Genomic DNA, 18,675 nt, shown 5'->3' on the forward strand with positions numbered 1-18,675 from the left:
AAAATTAAACTTTTGAAGAAATTTAGGCAACCATCTCCCCCCTCCCCCATACTCACTCTTTATTGGTATAAATCTTGTTCAGAGTCTGTAAGGAGCTGGAAAAACTGGTAAATAAGTAAGATCCTGGTTAAGAGGCAAATTCAATAATCCTGGTGGAATCCATGTCCCTGGTAGACATGAATTTGGCCACAGGTAGTGTCATTTGGATCTTTTCGGAACCAGATTTATTTGTGTAATAGTGGAAATCCAGATCTTGTATTACACTATTACACAAATAAATCTGATTCAGAAAAAAGAGAGGAACGCCGCTATTAGCTGCTATGTTTGAAATTTATTTATACAAGCAAATGCACATGTCTAGCCCCTGATCAATTGATGTGGCCAATTAGAGACAGATATAAATGAGCTTCTGCTCTGAGCTAACCAATCTCTCTGCAGAATGTTGCAGGCTCAGGTAGATGTCACATATATAAGTATGATGGAGGGAGCACACGTTTTGGATGTATTTTACAGCACAAGCAATAAATAAATGGTTTATTTTCCTTAATTATGATTTTTACCGGGAGATTAAATGCAGAGTTTAACATCCATTTAAAGGGACAGTGTACTGTAAAATTGTTTTCCCTTTAACATTTTTCTGATGGCTTGCTATACCAACTGCAGAATATAAAATGTATGGGTGATTGCTCCTTTAGTTTTATGTTTGTAAATGAAATATGTGATTTTTCGACTTGAAACCACAACCTATTCAAATGGGTTGAGTTTGCAGCGGACATTCTTATTGTTTTCTTCTCTACATACACAATTGACTCCTTTTATCTTTGTCTGATTATATAAAAGTAAGTGCACTTGAAAATTAAAATTTTATCCCTATATCACCCATTCTCCATTAATATACTTTTTACCTCTGTGATTACCTCTGCCTCTAGTTATCAAGCCGTCAACCTCAAATATGCTGGAATTCCGCAGCGTATTTGTGGCAAGGCTGATTCGCCTAAGTTATCAAGCCCTGCTGCCCGGAAAAAGTAGAATATAGTGACGTAAGCTTCGATCCGCTGGACTCAGTCCGACACAGATCAATTCTTACGTCACTCCAGATGTTCCGAATGCAAGTTCGGCACAATCTGACTACTTTTGGGAGCTATCAAGTGACTACCAGGTACGCTCGGCACTTTTCCGGCCCAGCGTACCTGGTTTTCAATCCACCGCCCTGGAGGCGGCGGATCCCATAGGAATCAATGGGAGTCTGACCATAGCGAAAGTTCATGTTCGCTGCTGCACATCCCATTGATTCCTATGGGAAACTTCTGCACCTAACACCCTAACATGTACCCCGAGTCTAAACACCCCTAATCTGCCCCCCTACACCGCCGCCACCTATATTAAACATGTTAACCCCTTAACCGCCGCTCCCAGAGCCCCCCACCACTCTAATAAACTGATTAACCCCTAAACCGCCACTCCCGGACCCCACCGCAACTATAATAAATATGTTAACCCCTAAACCGCCGCTCCCAGACCCCGCCTCCCCCTATATTAAACTTATTAACCCCTAATCTGCCCCCCCTACACCGTCGCCACCAATAATAAAGTTATTAACCCCTATCCTGCCCCCCTATACCGCTGCCATCTATATTAAACTAATTAACCCCTAAACATAAGTCGAACACTAACCCTAACACCCCCCTAACTTAAATATTATTTTAATAAATCTAAATAAAATTACTATTATTAACTAAATGAATCCTATTTAAAACTAAATACTTACCTATAAAATAAACCCTAATTTATCTACAATATAACTAATAATTATATTGTAGCTATTTAAGGATTTATTTTTATTTTACAGGCAAATTTCAATTTATTTTAACTAGGCAAAATAGCTATTAAATAGGTATTAACTATTTAATAGCTACCTAGTTAAAATAAAGACAAATTTACCTGTAAAATAAAAACTAACCTAAGTTACAATTACACCTAACACTACACTATCATTAAATAAATTATTCCTATTTAAAACTAAATACTTACCTGTAAAATAAACCCTAAGATAGCTACAATGTAATTAATAATTACATTGTAGCTATCTTAGGATTTATATTTATTTTACAGGCAACTTTGTATTTATTTTAACTAGGTAGAATAGTTATTAAATAGTTATTAACTATTTAATAACTACCTAGCTAAAAGAAATACAAAATTACCTGTAAAATAAATCCTAACCTATGTTAATCAGATTTTTCCTACCTTAATTCCGATTGGCTGATAGAATCCTATCAGCCAATCGGAATTCGAGGGACGCCATCTTGGATGATGTCACTTAAAGGAACCTTCATTCGTCGGGTAGGCGTCGTTGGAAGAGGATGGCTCCGCGTCGGCTCGTTTGAAGAAGGCTCCACTCCGCTCCGGATGAATGAAGATTGAAGACGCCGCCTGGATGAAGACTTTTGTTGGATGGAAGACCTCTTCAGCGCCCCTTGGATGATGACTTCGGCCGCTGCAGATGTCCTCTTCTGTTCCATCGGTGGTCGGCTGGCTGAAGACGGCTAAAGGTAGGATGATCTTCAGGGGGTTAGTGTTAGGTTTTTTTAAGGGGGTTTGGGTGGGTTAGAGTAGGGGTATGTGGGTGGTGGGTTTTAATGTTGGGGGGTTGTATTTTTTTAACATGCAAAAGAGCTGGTAAGGCATAGATTAGGTGTAATTATCTTAAAAATCTTGTAATATTTTTTTATTTTTTGTAACTTATTTTTTTTTATTTTTTGTACTTTAGTTAGTTTAATTGTATTTAATTGTAGGTATTTGTAGTTAATTAATTTAATTTATTTAATGATAGTGTAGTGTTAGGTTTAATTGTAACTTAGGTTTGGATTTATTTTACAGGTAATTTTGTATTTCTTTTAGCTAGGTAGTTATTAAATAGTTAATAACTATTTAATAACTATTCTACCTAGTTAAAATAAATACAAAGTTACCTGTAAAATAAATATAAATCCTAAATGTAATTATTAATTACATTGTAGCTATTTTAGGGTTTATTTTACAGGTAAGTATTTAGTTTTAAATATGAATAATTTAGTTAATGATAGTGTAGTGTTAGGTGTAATTGTAACTTAGGTTAGTTTTTATTTTACAGGTAAATTTGTCTTTATTTTAACTAGGTAGCTATTAAATAATTAATAACTATTTAATAGCTATTGTGCCTAGTTAAAATAAATTGAAATTTGCCTGTAAAATAAAAATAAATCCTAAAATAGCTACAATATAATTATTAGTAATATTGTAGCTATATTAGGGTTTATTTTATAGGTAAGTATTTAGTTTTAAATAGGAATAACTAATTTAATAAGAGTAATATTTATTTAGATTTATTTAATTAATATTTAAGTTAGGGGGGTGTTAGGGTTAGGGTTAGACTTAGGTTTAGGGGTTAATAATTTTATTATAGGTTGCGGCGGTATAGGGGGGGCAGGATAAGGGTTGATAGGTATTATGTAGGTGGCGGCGGGGTCCGGGAGCGGCGGTTTAGGGGTTAATCAGTTTATTAGAGTGGCGGTGGGCTCCGGGAGCGGCGGTTTAGGGGTTAATACATTTATTATAGTTGCGGCGGGGTCTAGGAGCGGCGGTTTAGTGGTTAATAACTTTATTTAGTTGCAGGGGGCTCCGGGGGCGCCGGTATAGGGGGTAGAACAGTGTAGTTTAGTGTGGGTGCTTAGTGACAGATTATCAATAAAACTGTGAAAAAGCCGAAGAGCAGCGAGATCGGATGAGTAATAACTATCACAGTCTGCTGCTGATCACCCCGTACTTGGCGCGCGGCTTTTTGACAGCTTTTTTGATAACTTCGGCAAGCGTATTCAGGTCCGCGGCGGCGATGTGAGGCGAGCTTAGGCGAGCGTATTGGGGCCGGCAAAGGCAGGTAAGTAGACACGTTGATAACTAGAGGCCCTTGTATCTAAGCCTCTGCAGACTGCCCCCTTATCTCAGTTCTTTAGATAGACTTGCATTTTAGCCAATCAGTGCCCTCTCATAAGTAACTCCACGGGCATGAGTACAATGTTATCTATATGGCACACATGAACTAACACCCTCTAGCTGTGAAAAACTGTCAAATGCATTCAGATAAGAGGCGGCCGTCAAGGGCTTAGAAATTAGCATATGAGACTACCTAGGTTTAGCTTTAAACTAAGAATAACAAGAGAACAAAGAAAATCTGATGATAAAAGTTATTCGGAAAACTGTTTAAAATTGTGTGCCCTATCTCAATCATGAAAGTTTAATTTTGACAAGTCTGTCCCTTTAAGAAATAGTTAAAATATTGTTCTCCACTCAAAATAAAATGTTATTTTTATATAAAATAAATTAATTAATTAAATCATATACTGCATATCTGAATAGCTATATATTCTTAGCGTGGGCCACATGGAAGGTGAAAATTGTTACTGTACATTATCCTTTTAAAATAAAATTGTGACTATGCTACACTTATGTTAATAAACCTTTCCTAGTAGGAAATTAATTCATTTTCTTTTTTTTTTTCTTCTTTTTTTTTCTTCTTTTTTTTTACAGTTTACTTTATTCTTTTCAGTTAACCGGAACTCTGTCTTGTGAATGTTCCTTTTCCAAGTTTTTACAACTTCGTCATGTGAGAGTGAAGAAGTGTAATTTGTTCAATAGAACAGCTGTGTGACAGTTGATACAAACACTACTTCAATTTGGTCCCAGATGCTTAAAAAATGTAAACTACACAACGTTGGTAACAAAATAACTATAATAATGAACAGGAACATCAGCTCCAAAAATATTTTAGGATTTTTTTATAGCAAGAATTAGAAAGTGTTTATTTTAATGTTATAACTGCACCTTGAAAAAAATAATCCACATATACCGATGTTAAAAGGTAACAACAAGGTTAAAGGGACATGAAACCCAAAATTTTTCTTTCATGATTCAAATAAAGAATACAATTTTAAACAACTTTAACAGAACACATGGGTGAGCCAATGACAATCAGTATATATATGCAGCCACCAATAAGCAGCTAGAACCTAGGCTCTTTGCTGCTTCTGAGGTTTCATAGATAAACCTTTTAGGATAACAAGAGAAGGAAGCAAATTAAACAATAGAAGTAAATTGGAAAGTTGTTTAAAACTGTATTCTCTATCTGAATCATGAATTTTTTTGGGGGTTTCATGACCCTTTAATGAAATAAATAAATCCAGTTTCTAACTCTTGAGATGAGATGAATTTGAGAAATGTGTCTTATAATGTGCTACAGATGAGGCAGTGAGCTATAGCATGATAGATAAAATACTTATTGTGCTTAATCATTCTATATACCTCAATTGCTGACATTATTAATAGTGTTGTGCATCTGGAAACTAAGAATTAATATCTATAGTCAGTTAAGGGCTAGATTACGAGTGGATCGCTAAGTTATCACACGCCGTAAATGGGCAAATTTGCCCATTTACGGGGAGCGTGATAAATAACCAGCCATTACAACTGGCTGGTTGTTGCTACCAAGAGCTTCAAAAATTAACCAGAGGTCAAATCTCTGGTTAATTTTCTAAATATCCTCAAATGTCTCCCAAATTTCAGTGTAGTGTTCTTTATTTTTTCATAAAGTAACTGCACAAAGCAGTTATAAGGGGTTAAAGTTGGCGGGAGTAGGGTGTTAGAAAAAAAAACGGCACTGAAAAGTTCCTTTACATTGTGGTCTATGGGGAACTGTGTGTTCTCTATAAATAAATATATATGTATATGCTTATATACATATATATTTATGTGTTAAACTGTGTAAATAGACATATCAACACATACATATATAAGCATATACATATATATTTAACATTGCTACCCATTGCTGAGCAACTTACACCTTCGCTGCATTAGGTTCTCATGCCGTGTCTGACAGCATGAGAATGAGGCTCCCATTGTGAGCGCAATGCGAACGCGAGGTTGTGTTTGCATTGTTCTCAACCTGTAATAGCAGCGCACATTTGTGTGGGCTGGTATTACTAAGTGGATCACAAATATCGCCCTTGTGAAAGCGATATTTTGCGCTCCACTTGTAATCTGGCCCTATGTCTGTGGGATTTACAACAACACAAAGATGTTTCTCTTAAAGTGATGGTAAATCCTAGCATTTCACAAACCATTGAAACAAATAAAGGGGACTTTCAGTCATGAAGTATAAAATACTGAGCCGCTCAGGCCGTCAATGGTAGAACACTATTTGACTGAGAGGTAATGTTTCCTGGCATCGGATTTCCCGCACAGCTATTGGCTAAGAGGTGGAAACGTCACCTCTCAGCCAAATAGTGTTCTGCCATAGGCTGCAAACATGACTGAAAGTTCCCTTTATTTGTTCCAATGGTAAACATGTTGCAAACATGTTTCTATTTAAAGATGTAATTCATCCATGTGCTTTTACATTTTGACCAGAGTTCTATACAAATAGTTTTCTGTGTTGAGATTTGCTACCTCTATATGCAATTGTGCGCATGCGCACAATTATGTAATCACACTCCTCATATGTTTCAAAAGAATGTATGGCATGTGACTATGTAATTAAAAGCATGCACACGTCATAAGGTAGCAAATTTTGATGGTTACAAAAATGTACTCCTGAATGGGGGATGTAGTACACAAGCGCATGCACAGAAATGTGGTAGCAAATTTAACAAACAGATTAATCTGATGATACAAAAATAACCTGCATTTTTTAAACTTATATTCTTATATAGTTATAAACTTTTTATAATTATATAAGAATATAAGTTAAATAAAACTGCCCGTTATTTTTTTTACATTTCAGAAATTAAATTTTTATGTTTAGACCATACAAAGCCCTACTGGCTTATTCTGATAATGTTGGATAGCTTGTCTGGTTTTGTAAGGAATGTGTATTTTGGATTAATCAAGTTGAGAAAATTATTTTTTCACTTCTGTTGAGCACTATCCAATGTTGCTGACGCTAAAAGTAAACTAAATATATATCTTTTCCATCAGTATGCTCAGAAAATCTAGGGGAGCTATTCAATAAAAGTGCATTATGGTCTGACCACTAGATCACAAGATTATTGTGATTTCTCTGCAGCAAACAGTAAAAGTATAAAGAAATGCTAGGCATGAGGATAAATGTATTCTATTTTGCACTGATATATTCTATATATAACAATAATGTTTCTGATGTGCTGCAAATGCATTGCTTTTGTACACACAGAAAGATCAGAGTGACAAACTTCTTAAACAAGTTATCTTCTTTTCAGAATTATCTGATCTAAGGATATTTGGCTCCTGGTTTTCAGACAAATACTCTTTTCTATTGATATAAAAAGTAAAATGTAAGAAAACGTATTTTTTAAACATATTTTTCAATCATTCTGTCTATATGGCATATGAACTAATTAACATGTAACCACTGAAATAAAAAACAAAAACAAATCGGTTGTACATATAAAAAAAACTGTATGAATATTCAGAAATAATACATGAAAATATAGAAAATTACTGCATTCTCTTAGTTTAGAAAATATTCAGAATGTTTCTATCATAATTCAGACAAAGCATACACTTATAAATAAAATTTCCAATGTACTGTATAATAGTTGCTTCATTCTCTTGGTATCCTTTGTTGAAAGAGCAGCAACGCACAACTGTGAGCTAGCGGAACACATTGGATGAGCCAACGACAATATGCATATATGTGTAGTCACCAATCAGCAGCTAGCTTCCAGTATTGAATTGATGCTCCTGATCCTGATTAGGAATGCTCTTCAACATAAGATACCAAGAAATAGAAGCAAACTAGATAATAGATGTAAATCAAAAAGTTGTTGAAAATTTCAAACCCTATATAGCTGGTTTTCAAACCTGACCTCAAACCAATGCTGTATATGAATCATGAAAGTTTAATTTTGACTTTACTGTCCCTTTGCATAGCTCATTAAAAGAAAATATTATCATTTTAAAAATATGGATGCAAAATATGACTCTGTAGTTACTTTGTAACATTTGTAATTATAATTCTTAAAGCAAAAAGACTAAACATCTGCATTACTTTATTCTTTATCATCTAGCACCTACGACTGTCAGATCTAAATTGCTGTTGTGTGGAAACTAACTGCACAGCGCGGTGCTAGACAAACACATCTGAAATGAATAAATAATTGTGTATATTATTATTCTGGTATCTAACCATTTTTTCCTTAAGAAAATTTGTTTACTTTTTTTGGATGCAAGATGTTCTCACAGCTGTACGAAGTGAGTTATAGTGGATACAGATGTTCAGTTTAAAGAGAGTCCACTCTAGCAAAGCCACTTGAGACCACTAATATGGTTTCATGCTGATAAGTACTTTCCTTGATTTGTACCAGGAAAAAATGACTTTCTTCATTAATGAGGTGAAATAGTTTAGTGATACTTAGTTTGTGTGTTGGGCTCCAGATCAGGGTGTCACAGCCTGAGGATGAAACACTGACATGTAGGGAACAGATAATATTTACCATGATGTAACACTGGAAATTATAGTGCAGTTATAGTTTAGGTTTGCTCAAACATGTTCAAATAAATGATGGAAATGATGTAAAGTCAGTATAGGTCAGAAGGTAATGCACCTGACTCCAATGATAAGGGTTACAGGCTCATAAAGGGACAGTAAACATATAACGTATTGGGCCAGATTACAAGTAGCGCGCTATTCGGAATGTCGATCACGTACAAACACCGCCAAAAGTAAACTTTTAATGTGCGCTGCTCAGTAACAAATGAATTCCATCTACCTAACAATGGCCCTCATCAACTCCATATTAACATTATTCTCACCCTTGCAGTCCTCACTTCCTGTTTATCATCCTCAGACCCTTCTAGATTGTACGTTCCCACAAGAATAGGACCCTGAACTCCTCCTGTATTTGTTTGTCAAATTTTGTCTTGTCTCCTACAAGTTTTGTATCATTGTTGTACTTATATCAATTATACCCATGGACAGCGCTGTGGTTTATTTGGCGCTTTATAAATAAATTATAATAATAATTATTTAAAAGTCAAAGCAAGTGCCGCAGTGTGAAACTAACTGGCAGCAAGTGCAAAAGCTGAGTCACAATTTCCTGCAGAGATTAAAGCCATTATACAAGAAATTGCCATCAAGAACCTTCATTGCGCATGAAAAACAGCCTGCACCAGGTTCAAGGCTGCAAAAGATAGGCTCCATTCCAAGTGATAAACTTTTTATTGCTTACATGGGATAAGATCCAAGCAAACAGAACGTTTTGAGGACACACCCCTTAGTCATGTGATCCCTCACATGACTAATGGGTGTCCCCTTGAAACTTTGTGTTAGCTTGGATCTTATCCCATGTAAGCAATAAAATGTTTATCACTTAGATTGGAGTCTACACCTTTTTCGTTGTTTTGGATAGTTTTTGAGCTTAGCAGTTGCTCATAGTAGTACTGCTATACAGGACTGTGCTGGTTGTACACATTTTTTATTGCAAAAGATAGGCTAATACTTGTTTCTGGCACACCGGAATCTAAGTTCCTTTAGGAGGCGCTAAAAACCATGATAAGGGTATATGTAAATATGTATCACAGTTGTTAATAAACAGAAAAATATCATACACTTTACAAAAAAGGCTTTTCATATTTATAAATTCTGGTGTTTTAAAATATATATTGTAGACAAAGATGAACAAATAGTCCCAACAGACTTATTTTTGGTGGATAGTTCCACAATGTCCACATATTTTATGTGTCATCATGATGCCTGATGAAACTGCTTGAACGGCAGAGAAACGCGTTGCAGTCTTTTTTGGGGCCCTGAATGATTATTTTAACCCCGTTTGTACTTATTGTTTTATCAAAAGATTTTAATTAAAAGGTTTTTATACTGACATAAAAACCTGGTGCATTATTTCGCATTATCACCTAAAGATGGAGCCGTTACCTGGGAGTCAGTGTGCTGGAGCACTGTGAGTCTCCAGAACGTCCCTAACAGCACAAGATAGTGCTGCCATGATAGTGATTGCACTATTGATAAGCACATAAAGCACCCTCTGTGTCTTTTGTTCAGCAATCTTTGGATTGGTACACAAAGTATTTTTGCCCCACTGTGGGCTAGATTACGAGTTGAGCGCTAACAGTTACACGCAAGTGATAAGGGGTTTCTTGTGGGTGTTTGCGTGCGTCAGGTTTTTCCCTCGTATTACAAGTTGAAAGTAAACGTGATAGCTTATTTTAGCGTAACCTCAGAGCTCTAGTTAACTGTCCTGTGAAACAAAAAGGTGTCACAAAACACATAAAAAATGCATTACAAAGTACAGTTACACAAACACTATCTAACAGAAATTATTCAAAAAAATATTACATGAAAAAGTTATAACGGCTAAAAGATATTAGGTCTCAGGTGTTAGAAAAAATAAAGCAGGCAAAGGGCTTTAATATAGAGGTACATACATGTCTAAAGCTGTATATGTATGTATGTATATATGTGTGTACATATGTATTTATATATGTATTTACTGTATATATTTACAAACATATATACACATATAAACACATAAATGCATATGTATACATAAATATACATATATAGAAGTGCACTGGATCCCTTTGCAGTTAAGTAGATGAAAACATGTAAAAACATATTTATGCAATATTCATATTTAATAATAATTTTAACTATGTATTTACTGTACATATTTCCCATTTCAATGTTCTGCACAAGGGGGAATGTTCTAAGTATTATAGTAGTATTATATCTGTATATATCTATACCTATATATAGATATATATATATATATATATATATATATATATATATATATATATATATACACACACACACACACACACACATACAGTACTGTGAAAAAGTCTTAGAACACCATTAGATTTGTTATTTTAGCAATCGTATAATGACCATATATAATTATTTTCAGTCTCTTTATTAGAATGCAAACAGAAAATACAGGATATTTGTGTGCTGTATTAAAAAACAGAAACAAGGAGGCGTATCCAGGCGGCCATGTCAAGTTGCAAAACTTTGGCGCTCCATCTGCAATATCGATAATCCGCTGATTATCTATATACTGCTGTCTCATCGCCTATAATAACTTAAAAAAAACTTGCAACGGAGAGGCTGCTGCTCCAGATTATATTAGAATTTTAGAGATCTCATCACTCAGATAGAAGAACTAAACTGGATGGATGGAGATTCTTGGGCGGTGGCCCTCAGTGAGTCTCCCAACCATCCCCCCCGGGGAAACTGGGTAAAGCAGCTGAGATCTGCTGTAACTTTAGCCCTATTCTACTATTTAGCAACATTAGCCACTAAATTGGTGCCCAATGTGTGTAATACATATGGAGAAGACAAGCGGAACCAACGTAATGGATGCCGTTGAGGTATGGGAACAGACCATGTTGCTATCACTCGCTCAGCATTTCCAAGACCTTCGATACAACTTAATTATGTTTTGACTCAATTACATCCAGATACAACACTATCAATAGAGGCCCTTCAAACCCCTGCCAAACACTTTGAGCATGCTGTTCACCATTACTATTAGTGACAAAATCACACAATGTCCAACAGTATGCACAATGTGACCTCTGTCAGAAGACCAAAATTAGAATTGAGGACTTTGGGAGCAAGATTTACCCGAGGTCAACCCCACAATTAAACCCATCTGATGGAGAGACACCCTTTTCCATAAGAGCCATAAACATGGCTGGGAAAGATTTGATGAATCCTGGAGTGCTACTCTTAGGTGTCTTTTACAGTGGAGCTGACTCTGCACAAAGCCTGACTAGTCCAGTGCTCTACTATGGCAGAACCATTTGAGATGGACAGCTCTTGCTCTCGTAAAGGGTATTGCTACTCCAGGTGGTAGACCGTTAGCCATTAAAGACCTGTACCTGAGTACAGAAATATCACCAGACTGCTCTTTTTTTTTGTAAGTTAAAAAGAAAATTGTCTTTGCTGGGTTGCAGGCAGTTCCGGAGTCCATCTGGCTTAGGTAAGACTAATCTACAATTCAGAACACTACTCCTTCCCTGCAACTTATATAAGCTATATGTTCTAATTTGCCTAGTTACTAAATTGTTTAAGATCGTTTGTGTTATTAGCATAATATGTCAATCATTCTGTGTGCCTATTACAACTGTTTTTACTAAGTATGTGCCCCCTTTAGGGCTAGCCTATAGACCTATATATGTAATCCAGCTCAGTCTAGGAGATATATTATCCCATTGATCTAGTTATATAGATAGTCATATTATATGTTTAGGTCTATCATACTGAAAGTTTGTGAGTTTATTATTTGACAATATCTTATAGTCCCTCTTTTTTCTAGTTCGTATTAGCTTAATGTTTGCTCCTATCAAATACACAAGTATAAACCTAAAGCAAACACTAGGTCCTTGATGTTCTGTCTTAGATTTAATGTCCAATTTTTATTTTTTATTTTGCTGTAATAACTCCTTCTATATTAATAATAATAAGCTTTCAGTGGCTGGGACAGTGTGTTGTTACTATTCTATAGAATACAGTCCAAATAATATCTGACAAGCATCTATTCTGCTGCTTTCATACAGGAATATAGCTTACCCTTAATTCATTCTCTATCCAGGATACACTGCCTGATATAATAGACATATTCTCTGGGTGTGGATTTATCTTTATACATATTAGTAATAGCACTACATATCATATAGAGCTTTCATGGCTATCTGACAGTCTGTATATATCCCATACCAGAGAATCCACCTCAATCTTTATGGGGTTCTCTAAAATTATACACTTCTATGCTGGTATTAGTGGTCCCGTTACATATCTATGGGCATTAACTATCTTATACTGTATAGTTTTCATGCTACTGTTCTTTACTAAGGCCCAATAGAGGCCTCCTGAACTTACTAGACTCCCTTATGTAGCCTAGAGGAACAAACCCGGGTCCAAGAGTGGCCCTTTTCAGATAAAATAGAGGTTACTATTGTGCATATCTAACCATCCTTTGCTTGTTTAGCCACTTGGTATGCTGATATTAACTCATCTTTTATCATTGTAATAATTTTATGACTGTTTTTTTTTTCTGTGTTAGAGCACTTGTAATTAGTATCCATGTTCTAATAACCTCAATAAAAGATTATAAAATAAATCAAAATAATAAAAAAAATCAGAAAAAAATGCTTCTATAGGCTACAGTGGCAAGTATTAAGTGTGACCTCCCATTACACTTGAGCAAAAGCAGGAACTTGGCTCTCGTAAACCTACATTGATTGGAACCCTAATTAATGTCATTGCTAACACCTGTATTTGCCATACTATTTCATATCAAAATTACTGCTTTGAAAAAGGTCTATTACACCAGGTCTGAGCAAGACATGCTTGAGCATTACATATACACATGTGGTATGAGTTTAATTAATTGGAAGCTTGCTAATAAGAACAACTTTCAATCACATCATTCCATTCAAAATGCCAAAGATCACAGAATTTGACAGACATATAATAATACTTTTGCATCAGCAAGGCCACTCTCAAAAGGAAATCAGCAAACAAACTGGATACTCAAGATGTGGTATTCAAGCTGTTATAAAGAAATTTGAAGAATCACGAGAGGTCAAGGGCAAAAATTAAAGGTCAAGAAAACTTTCAAAATCTGATGAGAAGTTTCACAGAGTTTCTTTTTTTAAAAAGGCTGGAAGAAGCGCAACAAGGACCTAGCTCAGGATCTTGCAGCTTCATTGGATGGCAAGTTGACCCTTCTACAGTCCGAAGAAGCTTGATCAGGAACGGTCTCGGTGGAAGGGTAACATCCAAGAAACCACTTTTTCGGAAGGGGAACAGGGTAAAAAGGATAAGATATGCTAAAGCTCACAAAAAATTGGAATGAAGATCAGTGGAAAAGAGTATTATGGAGTAAAGAATCCAAGTTTGAAATTTTTGAGTCCAATCGTCGACAATGTGTGAGAAGTAGATTTGGAGAGAGATGGAAGAATGAGTGCTTGCGGCCTTTAGTGAAACATGGTGGAGGGTCTGTCCTGGTTTGGGGGTTTATTTCTGCCAGTGGTGATGGTGATATTATCCGAATTGATGGGATTATGAATGCTGGAAAATACAGACAAGTATTAATTCATCATGCCATTCTTTCTGGAAAGCGCCTGATTGGGAATGGTTTTATATTTCAACATAATAACGATCCAAAGCACACAGCTAATGCAGTGAAATCATATATGGAGAGAAAAACAGCTGATAAAACACTGACAGTCATGAACTGGCCTCCACAGAGTCCAGACCTGAAATTTATAGAGGCAGCATGGGATCATCTGGACAGAGAAAGAAATAATAGGCAACTTAATCTAAAGAAGAACTCTGGGAAGTGCTGAAAGAAGCCTGGTATAATATACCAGAAGATTACTTCAGAAAACTTCAGGGCAGTCTCCCTAAAATACACTAAATACTGGCTATTGACTGAAGAAGCCATTTTGCTCTGAAAATTGTGTTTTTTTTATATTTTGTGTACATATTTCCTGTATTTTCTGTTTGTATCTCCATAAGGAGACCAAAAAATAAATATGGATGGTCATTAAAACTTTGCTAAAACAACTATTCTGGTGGTGGCCAAAGACATTTGCACAGTATATATATATATATATATATATATACACATATATATTATATATATACACAGTGGGTATTGAAAAGAATCACCAACCTATAAATTAATCACATTTTGTTGCTTTGCAACTTGAAATAAAGACAGACACATTTTTTGTTTATCCAGTGCAACTTATAACATCCAAGTGAAAGATGTAACACCAACATGTCAGGCAAAAATAAAGACAATTCAAAAACAGAATCACTGAGTGGGGAATAGGATCAACCCCTCCTAAAATTACTTGTAATCTCAATCAGGTGTAGTTTATCACCTTCTCAACGGCACACACAAAGCCATTTGACCTTCAACTGTGATCAGCTGTGGGCATATTGATTAGCTCAGCATGAAAAGAGCTTTCATGGAGCATCTCAGTCCCTGGTAGTGCAACTAAAGCAAACAATCAACTATGATTGTGGCAAGGCACTGTCAAAAGATCTCCGGGATAATGTTGTAGACAGGCACAATTCAGGCGATGGATACAAGAAAATATCAAAGGCTTTATCAATGCCTAGAAGCACAGTGAAGTCTATTATTAAGAAGTGGTAGGTATTTGGTACAACACAGACCCTCTCTGGATCAGGACATCGCCACAAACTGGATGAAAGAGCGAAGAGGAAACTGGTCAGAGAGGCTACCAAGAGGCCCACAGCAACTCTGAAGCAGTTGCAGGAATTTATGACAAAGAGTGGTCATTGTGTGCATGTGACAACAATATCACAAATTCTCCACAAATGTGGCTTGTTAGGACTATTGTCTCTAAAGGATGGGGCAAAATACTGTCACATTATGGAGGAAAATCTGCTGCCAGAAAGTTGCTAATCGGAAGAAGGTTTACCTTCCAACATGACAATAACCCAAAGCACACAGCAAAATGACCACACAGTGGTTAAAGGAGAAAAATGTAAATCCCCTTGCATGGCCTGGTCAGAGCCCAGACTTAAACCCCATTGAATATCTGTGGCATGACTTGAAGACTGCAGTTCACAAACGGTCACCATCAAATGTTCTGCAAAGAAGAGTGGGCAAATATTGCACACTCTAGATGTGCAAATTTACTAGAGACATATCCCAACAGACTAAAGGCTGTAATTAAAGCAAAAGGTGGTTCAACAAAATACTGACACAAGGGGGTGATTCTTTTTCAACTTAGTGATTCTGTTTTTTAAATGTCTTTATTTTTGTCTGACATGTTGGTGTTATATCTTTCACTTGGATGTTATAAGTTGCACTGAGTAATTACAACTGGATAAACAAAAACTGCGTTCGTCTTTATTTCTGACTGCAAAGCAACAAAATGTGATTATTTTCAAGGGGGTGATTCTTTTCAATACCCACTGTATACACACTTGGTCTGATGAAGGGGTGAGATCCCCGAAATATCACTAACTACTTTGTATATTTGTGCACAATTAAGCACATAAAGAAATCCAACGAGTGCAAGTCTTTTGTGGAGTACTTGGATTTGCATGCACCCTGGTTGTTGACCAGATGGTGAGAGTGCGCTCTATTGGATTATATATATATATATATATATATATATATATATATATATATATATATATATATATATTAGCGCTGCGGAATCTGTTGGCGCTCTACAAATAACCGATAATAATAATAATATATATATATATAATGTATAGATATATATATATTGTACCAAAATACCATATATGTATAAATATGCATTTATGAATGCATAGAACATAATCTTCTATGTGAAGAGCATTGGAATGTGAAATATTCATATTTTCATGTCAGGTTAGCAAACTTGACAATATGCGATCGGGTCTGCATGTGAGTAGGGTGTTAGCTTTTTTTGCTCCATTGACTTCGTTGGGAGTATAGGTTATCGCACGCATGATATTGTAAGTTTGTTTTTTTTCCGCTCGTCGGATTAGTGCGCAAGCAAAAACAGTTTACTTTCAACTTAAAATACAAGACACGAGCAAGAAGTTTACTTCTAGCGCAGTTAACACTCGAGCGGAAGCTGTGCGTCATAACAGGCACTTGGCTAGTGACTTGTATTCCTGCTGCAGTAAGTTGTACTGTACCTTTAAAGTGGCCTAGAAGATAAATTAGCCTCTAATTATAGTAGTCTTTATAATCTGTTTTCAGCATGTGGTAACTTGTGTATTGAGTTATTACCTCTTACTCTGGCAATAACTATTTGGATATACTGTTTGACTTCTGCTTCCTCTGGCTACGCTTCTGTTTAACTGTTGTTTGGACTGACTTTGGCTTGTTTGTGGACTCTGCATTTGTTTAAAGGAAAATGAAACCCAACATTTTTATTCAGTGATTCAGATAGAGCATACAATTTAAAACAAACTTTCCAATTAACTTCTTTGATCTAATTTGTTATTTCTCTTTGTTGAAAAGCATATTGATAGTGGACACATTGGCTAGCGGCTGGAGTCTGATAAGAGGTCACGTTTAGGTCTATGCTGAACTGTAAGTACATGCAATGACTTATTGAGTGCCCATTTGGAGGGTGACTGTTATCCCAATTTGCTTTTATCACAAGGGTTATTACAAATGATTACTCTTGTTTGTTCATGTTATGTTGTTTCCCAGATACATCACTGATATTCTTCTTTACCCTGTATCTTTGCTCACTGATGTCAGGACTGTTGTCTCTAATGGTCTTGGCACCTAGTGCTCACTGCAAGGGTGAAAATAGTTTGCAATCTGAGTTCCAAATCAACAAACCAATTAAGTTTATACAACTAGTTTCCTCTGGCTTGCATGTACAAAATGCCAGATGCAAGCTCTCTTGTAAGTACTGGGGCAAGCATATGGATTGGATGCTTAACTTCCAAAACAATTAGATGTGACTGGCTACCTAGAAAATTGTGAAGTAAAATATATTAATATTTTACATAGAGATGTTCAGGTGATAGATTCTAAACAGTGTTTTAAAGATAAACTGCGTCACTTTAAAGTGATATAGCATATTGGTAACATGTCCATTTATTGAGATGACGTTCAGGTAACTTAAAAGTGTCTTATTTTTAATAAATCCTCTAGTAATAGTCCAATCACACCCATTGAGTGTTTATCATATTGTTTTCACTTTGTTTTTTTAAATATGCCTTAAAATATAATTGTGTCATTTTCTTTTCTTGCCAGCTCTTGCTATGTTCTTTGTCTTTATACTACAGATGGCTATGTTACTGTGTTCAAACATTCAAATCCAGCCTTAAACACATTTTCAAACTAAGAGTTATTAGGGAATACAAACCCCGACTGTGTATGATTAAGTCTCCATAAGAATTCTTCTGTTTTATTAAGATTATTAGGGTAAATTATAAAAGTTTTACTTGTAATTCCATAGCTGCATGAGAAATGTTAGAAAAATATTAACATTGTATTTTTAATTATTTATTTATTTTTGCTTTCTTGGATGAAGTTATACAGCACAGCAGCATAAACAGACTTTAGAAATTATAGCCATTATTTAAAAAAAAAGAAAAAAAAAAGAGAAATACATTTATTTAGTCATTATAATTGTTTTCAATAAATGTAAAATACACTCACACATTCCATTTCAGTCTTTTTATATTTGCCTATGGTCATCAGGAGTTAATCTAGCATTCATATATAAGCATTTAAATGTGTGTTTCCATGCCCAAATTGGCTGTGGATTGGCTATGAGCAGAGTAATTCTCAATGGATGTGCAGAGCCTCACCTCTCAAGAAAAGAAAAAATTAATATGAAAATAAATAAAAACAATAAAAAAACTCACAACATTTTCTGAGCTTCACTGCAAATTTTAGGGAGAGAGGTAGCAATGAGCTCAGACTCCCTTAATGGCACAACAGCTCTGAATGTGCTGGATGGAGTGCCCACCCACTGTCTGACAGGTTAGATGTCACCTTCATGATCAGACCAATCATATAACAGCTCCAGGGGAGGCAGCAAACAAGTCTGCCTTGTTGAGGGGGTGTGTCTTAAATCTGACTATGTCTTACTCTGACAGTCTTTAGAACATTTATCTGAAAGGGAACTAGC

General features: G+C 35.6%; 1 protein-coding gene across 1 annotated transcript in view; it reads right to left on the reverse strand.

Annotated features, from left to right (window-relative positions):
- C1QTNF7 (C1q and TNF related 7) overlaps positions 1–18,675 on the reverse strand; it is a 270,844-nt gene that overhangs the window by 192,650 nt on the left and 59,519 nt on the right. The gene's annotated exons all lie outside the window — the stretch shown is intronic.

The sequence above is a fragment of the Bombina bombina genome, chromosome 2 (genome assembly GCF_027579735.1).
Source record: "Bombina bombina isolate aBomBom1 chromosome 2, aBomBom1.pri, whole genome shotgun sequence".
NCBI lineage: Eukaryota > Metazoa > Chordata > Amphibia > Anura > Bombinatoridae > Bombina > Bombina bombina.